This window comes from Ursus maritimus, unplaced genomic scaffold (assembly GCF_017311325.1).
Source record: "Ursus maritimus isolate PB19 unplaced genomic scaffold, ASM1731132v1 scaffold_15, whole genome shotgun sequence".
In the NCBI taxonomy this organism is placed as follows: domain Eukaryota; kingdom Metazoa; phylum Chordata; class Mammalia; order Carnivora; family Ursidae; genus Ursus; species Ursus maritimus.
In genome coordinates, this window is record NW_024423897.1 from 27,392,754 (window position 1) to 27,401,591 (window position 8,838).

The following is an 8,838-nucleotide window of genomic DNA, read 5'->3' on the forward strand; positions in this document are numbered from 1 at the left end:
ATATATATATATATATTGAATTGAATCATCACTATCAAATAGGGGTGCCTGGGTGGCTCGGTCAGATAAGTGACTGTCTGTGGCTCAGGTCATGATGCCAGGGTCCTGGGATGAAACCTTGAGTCAGGCTCCCTGTTCAGCAGGGAGCCTGCTTCTCCCTCTCCCTCTGCCACCGCCCCCAACCCCACCCTGCTAGTGTGCTCTCTCTCTGTCAAATAAATAAATAAAATCTTTTTAAAAATGCAAAAGATAATCGTGTATAATTTATTCTATATAAATATTCTCATCATAATAGGAATCTTTTTCTTGTAGCACACTGCAAATATCTTTAGCAGAGGACTAGATGTTTGCCTTTTGGCAAGGTAAGAACATGCTCCAACTAGACATCATGTTACAGCAATAAATTCAACCTTATCTTAAAATGTATAGATTGTCTTTAAAGCTTAAGCCTCATACACAACAATTTTGACCCCATGCTACCTTTCACGTTCTCCAGTCCGATCACCGATCACCACCACTGAATGCTGAGCTACAGTAGCTCTTCAGTTATTTTAAAACCACTTGCCTTGCCACCCAGCCTCAGATTAGCAAATAAAGAGCTTCAAACGGAAGCCACAAAATAGAGGTAATAGAATCTTGGACAAGTTAGTATTTTCTTTAAATTTCACTTTCCTCAATTGTAAGGTGAAAACGGATAATTATTTTAATCTTCAGTATTAAGGACTAAATGGGATAAAGTTACAAAAGTGTTTATTGCAGGTGGTACAGCAAACATCAATACATTTGAGAGGTTGAGGCAAAACAAACTCAGGAATTTTACTTATAGAAAAGCCTCTTGGACTTCGCTCAAAGAAAAGTTTAACTCATTTCTTGTACATAGTTTTTACAAACCTGGTTGCACGTTTTCCACCCTACAACAAATTAAGAGTAGCAAATTAAAACACTGGTAGGGAAAAGCACCAAGCAACCATTACAGTGGCTGGCACAGAGTGACTCATCTGTAAGTTATTTACTCGTTATTGTTGCCCATGTCAGAAGCAAGGAAGCTGAAAACAGGACACATTTAGAGTGACCTTGCTGAAACTGAGGAAGCACATATAAAAATCTATTTTAAGAGAAATATCCACAAACCCAAAAGGCAGATATCCTGCAAATATAGCCCTGGACATTTATATAGACTTGAGGGCCTCAGAATATTTTTTGAGGGCCTCAGAATATTAATACACAATAGAAGTATGTTGAGTATAGCATAAAAAGTAGTGGGTTCAAATCATAGGCTGTGTCTATTATCTATTGTCTCTGTAACCTCAGTGGCCCCAGCTACAAAAAGAGACAACAGTAACTATTTAGCACGTTTGTTTTGAAGGCAAAATTTTATATATATGAAACATTTTTATAATTTTGTGCAGTACGTTTTGTACAAGGAGGCAAGGAGGTGGATTACCCAATTTAGAATGATTTTTCGTTTGAACAATTTTCATGTAAAATTCTTCCCTTATAAAAAAGGCTTCAATTATTTGGAAACTTTATGTAAGTGGAATTCCTCATTCATTTGACAATACCAGATAAATAAAGCACTACCTATGAATTGAAAATGCATATATCATTTTTAAATCACCATAAACATAATTTAAAGACAACGAAAAAGTGGGAAAACACATTCACAACATATATGAGAAGGGATTGATAACTTTAATGTGTAAAGATCTCCTAAAAATTAATGAGAAAAAGTTGGACCACCATCATGAACAAGCAATTTAAAAAGAAGAATTACAACTGTACTCTATACATTGGTTTAAATGCTAATTAAAAAGTGAGATACTATTTGCAACTATGACCTTGATACAGATTTTTTAAGTTATTGTAATGCCCAATATTGATTAGGATGTGGGAAAACAGGCACCTTTACACACTACAAGGAAAAATAGAAACTGGCAGTCAGGCTAGAAGGCAAGTTGGCAATTTATATTAAAAGGCTCAAAATGCTATTTACTCTTTCATCCAGAAATACTAGTGAATGTATAGTGGACGTAATAGAAAAGAACAGGCATCTCTTTGAGAGACTGGAAAATCCTAGTCTTTGTTCAACTAATAGGGAAATAGGTAAATTATAATTATGGTTCATTCACGTAAAGGAGTATATATGAATTTACACAATCTTATGAAGTACATGTATTGTCCTAAAAACATGATGATAATATAATGTTAAGGGAAAAGGTACAAGCTACATACTGTATAATGTGTGCTACAATAATAGTGGATACTTCTAAAAACTATATGCGGAAGTAAAAGTTTAGGTGAAAATCACATAAATGTGATAATAATTATTTAGAATGATTATGGGTGATTCTCAGTTCCTTCTTTTTGCTTTGTTTCAATTTTCTGCTTTTTCTATTTTACCTTCACCATGTATTGCTTTTTCGAAAGGGTACTTGAAAAAAATGTGTATCAATTTTTATAGAACTTGAATATAAACAATACCATTTACTAAAAAAACAGGGAGTATCTTCAATGATCTTCCATTTACATAAGATTTTGTTTGTAACACTTTCCCATGCATTGTTGTCTTAAGGCTCTGTGAAATAACTATTATCATCCCAATTTTAAGGATGAAGAAGCTAAGTTACTTGAACAAAGTCATCCCATTGATAAGTCACAGGGCTCCATCTTAAATGCAGCTCTTCTGAGTTTAAGCCCAATGGTCCTTTCTACGGCACCAAGAGCTGCCTCCCACTTCATCCCTGCCTGGCAGTAAAAGAAGCCGACTGAGCATTAAAATATGGTATCTTTAGCACTTCTACTCCAAATGCCTGTAGGCGCAAGCCAGCATATCATTATTTTTCATTTCATTGAGTTTTTTTAATGACAAATTTTGACTGAGAACTCTTTTCAGACTGGAGAGTTCAAATTAAAATGTCAGTTTTGATTCAGTGAAGATGCTTTACTTTCAAAATATTTAAGGAAAATATTTTCATTAAAACCAAGATGATTGGAAGTTAGAGTATATAAATGTCATGGTAAGTTCCACCATTTAGCAAAAAGACTTCAGGCTCTATTGGACAAATCCTGAAACTTTATAATGCAGGAAAACACTCTCATTACAAATATACATGTGTCTATGTATAGTCACATAAATATTTTAAATGTATGCAAAAGTTCAAGATCTTTATACTACAATTTGTCAGTGTCTCTGACAAACAGTCCAATTTGTTGATGAGCAGTCTCCAACAATTATTGACAGAGAGCATCCATTAGACTTCTGGATACTAATATAGCTCTCATTGATGAAATGCTATGCATTTTGCTAAGCCTCATTTCTTTCCATATATACATGTTAACTCCTTTGTAGTCATTTTCTTTTACAGGAGATCGATGAAGACTTTTGAGGTTTACTTCAGTCTAGGTTGACAGTCTCCAGACAAACAAAACAAACACTTTATAGATCTCTCATTACGCAGAAAAATCTTACAATTTATCATACCCAATCACCATACTCCCCAATGATCAACCACGTCACAAAAACCTATTACAGCCAGACCTCACAGGTAGTTTTAGTTTTAATGGAATTCATCCATAGTGGTACTGATCTCTTCAACCAGGGATCACTACTGGCTTAAGAGAAGAGGCCTTTGCACAAATCCCATTTCACCTCTCCTTCTTTCTGTCTTCCAGAACCAAGAACGATCCTGCCCCACCTCTCTCTCCTTTGCCTTCACTCTTCTCTGAAATTTCCAGTGAAGTTAAGAAGGAAAGGGTGTCTTTATTCCTTCCTCTTCTGAGAACTCCTTAGTACTCTTCCCCAGGCCATCGGAAGCTAAATCAGAACCAGAAGATGTAAGTTGATACTGCTGTCCTAGCCTGACGCTATTTTCTCTCCTCTCTTCCACCTTCCCTCTTAGCATTCATCTTTATTTTTCTGCCTCACACAAATACCACAAGCTCTCCTTGAGATCTCCCCAACAGGACCTTTTGCTAAAGAAAATTAAGAGGTTTTCTAATGACACACTCTGGATCATCACAATCTTCATTGCTTGTTTTGTTTTCACTACCTGAACCATTGAAAGACTCCTCCTCAGCCATGCACACACCCTAGCAAGGGTATTTTATATGCCTTTCTTATAAGTGGTCTAATTGCACATGTAAAGTAATTCTAAAAACATAATTACAAATATTTTATTTTTAATGGATTCAATCCAATTGTCAAAATACTTAAAAACAGGTAGTCTGCTGAATTTAACCAGATTTCCTTAGCCATTGTTTTTAGACACAGTAAATCATAAGTGGACAGATACATTGGAAAGCAACATAAAAAGGGCTTTGGTAATATCCAATTTCAGAAGGGTTCTCTAGGTCAATCCAAAGTTCAAGTTAACAATTATTTATAGAGTACTTATATTCTAACATTACTCTAAATTCATTGAGGTTACAACAGAAAAATAAGACATATTAGTTGAGAATTTAGAAGTATACATAAAAAATTTAGAAAACAATGCAAAAATATAAAATGGAATACAAAAATATAAAATATATAAATATATGTTATAAAGTGTATAATTAAAAGGCAAACACTAAGGCGAAAGCCAGAAGTACTAAAGAAACTCTCGTAAGTGAAATATCGGTAAGGAAAAGTTTTGTGGAAGATACGGAACTCAAAATGCACTATGTGTCTGAGAAACATTTCAGAAAGGGCCATAGAAAGGATGCAGAGGTGTAAATTAACAAACGTGTACAGAACTAGAACTAAAAGCTGTAGGAAATAGATGACCTTATTCACATGTTTCACATACATCGCACACCAGAAAATTCAAAATAGCTGTAAATGTTTCTCTTCTCATCAAGAGCTAGACTCTGTCTGGACACTTCCTGAATCAGGGTCGTTATCATGGCTTCCTTTGGTCAATGGGAACTTGGCAAGCATGACGCAAGCTGAGGCTTGAAAAACACTTGCACCTTGTACAGACTTTTGCTGTACTTGGTATCCTGAGACTACTACGGATGGCACAGAACCCAAGCTAGCCCACTGAAGGATGAAAGATGAAATACCTCAGAGAGAAGCGAGGTGATACAGACAACACATAGCCCCCTTGCCAAAGCCTGCCACCTGCCAGTGATGCAAGTGAGGCCAGCTGACCACGGAAACACAAGTACACCCAACAGAGATCAATAGAGCCAGTCCAGACGGCACGCTGCCAGTCCACAGAATTCACACACATACATTTTTATTTTTTCTTCAAAATGGCTTTCATCCCCTTAACCAAATAAGTCCCCGAATTAGTCACCCAGTATTGTTTTTCCTTCCAAATTACCTGAACCTTTACTGTCAGATTAAGTTTTCAAAAAAGGACAGCTTTGATTCTCTCGCTCTTCTGATCACAAACTTCCACCAAGTACCCATTCATTCATTCATTCAACACATATTACCAACCATCTGCCAGGTGCCAGCCACTAATCTAGATGCAGGAAATGCAGCCTTAAAAATGTTGTACAAAGTCCCTGCTCCGCAAGACTAACACACATTCGAACTCATCATTTTCTACAGTAAAAATTCTGTAGTCTGGCTCCACGTAAGATCACTGGGGCAGATTTACAATTATGTACTGAACATAAACAATAGAATGACAAACCGCACACTGTTTAAATGGTTATCCACAGGGAGAGGAAGCAGAGCGGCTGATGGGACAAGCTAAATTACTTCGACAATAATTTGTTTCGTAAATGTAACTTTGAAACCCATAAATACGGCACTTATTCACAAAATTAAATCTATAAATTAATCTATAAAAATTAAAATAAAATCAAACAAAGGAGCCCGACTATGTAACAAACTGCTGGTATAATCAGATAGATGAACCGTAAGTCCAAGTACCCCTAGGACAGAGCACATGCCTATGTACCCTCAGTGGCATGTACGCCAAGAACAAAACGATGAAAAGAACAGCATTTCAGCAGTAATATTATCAGAAAAGGTGTTAGTCTTTTTAAGGGGTTTTTGTTTGCTTAATACAGCTGAAATGAATGCATATACAAAGAACCGAGATGCGAGAAAGCATTGGTTCAACAGTAATGAATCTACAGGAATTAGGATTTGGGGCAGGGGGACAAGATGACCTAAACATTTTTCAAAAATTGGAAATTGCAACCAAACCAAGCGAGTAAAATCCCTACTAACACACAGTCGAAGTCTTCATAAGACTCCATGATCTTTTTATTAAACTACAGAGCCTTAACTAGCTACTCTAGGGTTCCTCATATACAAAACAGAAATAAGGGGATGCCCCTAACTAGTCCCCATGTTGTTAAATGTTCTCCCCACCCCCAGCTTCTTCACGAAGCAAGTCTCTGGCCTCTCAACTTGAAAAAGGATGTGCAGGCACTCCAAAGACATCTGTCTTCTGACGCCACCCCTCACATTTCCTCAGTTTACCAGATCTTCCGCTGTGTTCTAGGAACACCATATCGTACGCTATTAAGTTGGACATCTCTGCCAAGCATATAAGACAATGACTGACGGGAAAAAAGTTTTTTAATTAAGTAGTCAATCCATCTGGTATATTTCAAAAGGTGTAATACTTTTCTTCATTGATCGTTGAAAGAAGTGAGAAATTAATTTCAAAAAAAAATTGCAAATGGCAAACTGTTCTTGAAAGTTACAGTCACATATAGAGTGCACCCTAGATAAAAGGAGGCGCAAGACAGGTTCCACCCACTACTTAAGGGTGGAGAGAAGAGGCAGAGTTCAAAAAGGAGTATGTTATTAAATGAGGCATTCGCTATACCCCTAAGAGCACCAGGTGGGGAACAAGTTTTCTAAACTAGATCTGGGAAGTGGAATGTGGAATCAATCCATCCTTCTCCTATTAAGGGCTGCCCAGTGGTTAATGAATTTTAAAAAATGACTAAATAAAAACAAACCTTCCACAGACTACCTGCCCCCCCCCCAAAAAAGGGGAAAAAACAAAAAACCTAAACGTCCCGCATTATTCTCCAGATTGTATGGAGCCAGGGAGTACCTTCGACAACCCAGATTAGTCTGTTACAGAGTCACAAGCATGTCTTGCTTTTAAACAAACAAGAAAAAATTTATTGAAACAGTAAAACAAAAACTAGTATTAATCACTTTTCTGACAATACACAGTTACTCAAATGAACTAGCCCTGAGAGTCGGAAGGGGATCATACCTACGGGCCTTTCTACACGAGTGCATGTGGGTAGGTGCAGGCATTTGTCATTACTGCAAAAATGAATTTTCACCTTTAATCTTGGTTTGATTTAACATTGCTTTTAGAACAATGCAGACACCAGCTGTGCGGAAAGGGCTCTGGAGAGATGTTCACAGCAGCACGCACCTGCGGCTCTTCCGTGGGTCTGAAGGCTCCAGGACGGCCAATATTGCTTCATCAAATGCATTCTTTAGGCCTTTCTGTGTGAGTGCAGAACACTCCACGTACTCGACTGCCTTCAGGTGACGGGCCAGCTTTTCAGCAGTCTCTACGGTGAGAGGCTTCTGTTCGTTCTTGGCAAGTTTCTCAATTGTAGAGGGGTCATCTCGGAGATCAGTTTGGGTCCCACCAAGCAAGAAAGGAGTCTTTGGACAATGGTGAGTTATCTCTGGCACCCCACTTTTCCTTCACATTTTCAAATGAGGGTAGGGAGACCCTTGAAAAAGAGACTGGAAATACATCTGTTTGTGGATAACTCTGTCAGGATCTTCGTGCCCAGCAGTATCACAAAGTCCAAGAGCATATGGCCCTCCCCCAATCAAGACTGTGACTGCATAGTTGTCAGAAAGAGTCGGTGCATACTCAGATGGAAATCTGTTTGTTGTGTAGGGTGGCAGGAGACATGGTGTACCAATGGCACCATCGCCCACGACAACGCATTTAATTGTCTGCATTGCTGAAACAGTTTTGTATCAACTTTAAAATATTTCAAAGTCAGTGATGTCCTCAGCTGTTCCACAAGGGCATTGGCGGCACTGCGCAGCGTCCCCTCGGCTCTAGTATTGTTAATTTGAACCTTCCATGTGTGCATTGTAGGATAAAGCAAATGATTTAGTATAAAACATTCTCGTTCTAATATTCCTGATGTCACTGAGAATTGGGATTTGGGGGAAAGCCAGGGAAAAGGAGATACCCTGTAGTTCTGGCTTTGAATTAAAAGTATCAGTATAAATTTGTGATATGATGGTACCTTAAAAAAGAAAATCCCCCCTAGCTCTTTCTATTGAAGAGGCTCAGGAACATTGCATAATAGCAATGAGAGCCACTAGCATCTAGACTGTAGTCTTACATTATGGTTTCCTACTAGAGAGTTCTTTGGAGAAATAACTGACTGAAGGTTTGGGGCAGGAAACGTATGTGATCAATGTGATGATGCTGGAACATCTTGTCATACCAGATGGTAAATAATATTTTAAATACTGTTAGGGTTATGTCAAAAGACCTCAGGGGACAAACTGAAGAGGTTCCCACCAAGCAAAGAGAACAATCTGAGCATCAATAACAGTAACATTGCAATGGACTGGAATACCCCATACGCCTTTACATTCATATTAATAGCAAGTCAAATAATTAACCTAGGAATTGGATTCCATTACATGATGTTAATGAACAAATTCATTATTTTGAAAACTGATAAATAAGGGGAAGAATCATGTATCCTGCTTTTCCTATTTAAACTATACCACTTTTTAAGCAACTAGTAGATGTGAAAATGTCCCTTTAGAAGTATTTCAGCAAATAAATGAAGATAAGATAGAATATCATAATTTTGCAATTTATAGTAAATAAATGGCTCTAGGCATTGATTATGAGTGGTTGCTAACACCTCAATAAGAGA

The 8,838-nt window shown here is 37.5% G+C and overlaps 1 pseudogene; it reads right to left on the bottom strand.

The window, feature by feature from the left end:
* Positions 1-7,181: 7,181 nt before the first annotated feature.
* On the bottom strand, positions 7,182-7,894 carry LOC103664638 (annotated as a pseudogene).
* Between the last annotated feature and the right edge of the window lie 944 nt (positions 7,895-8,838).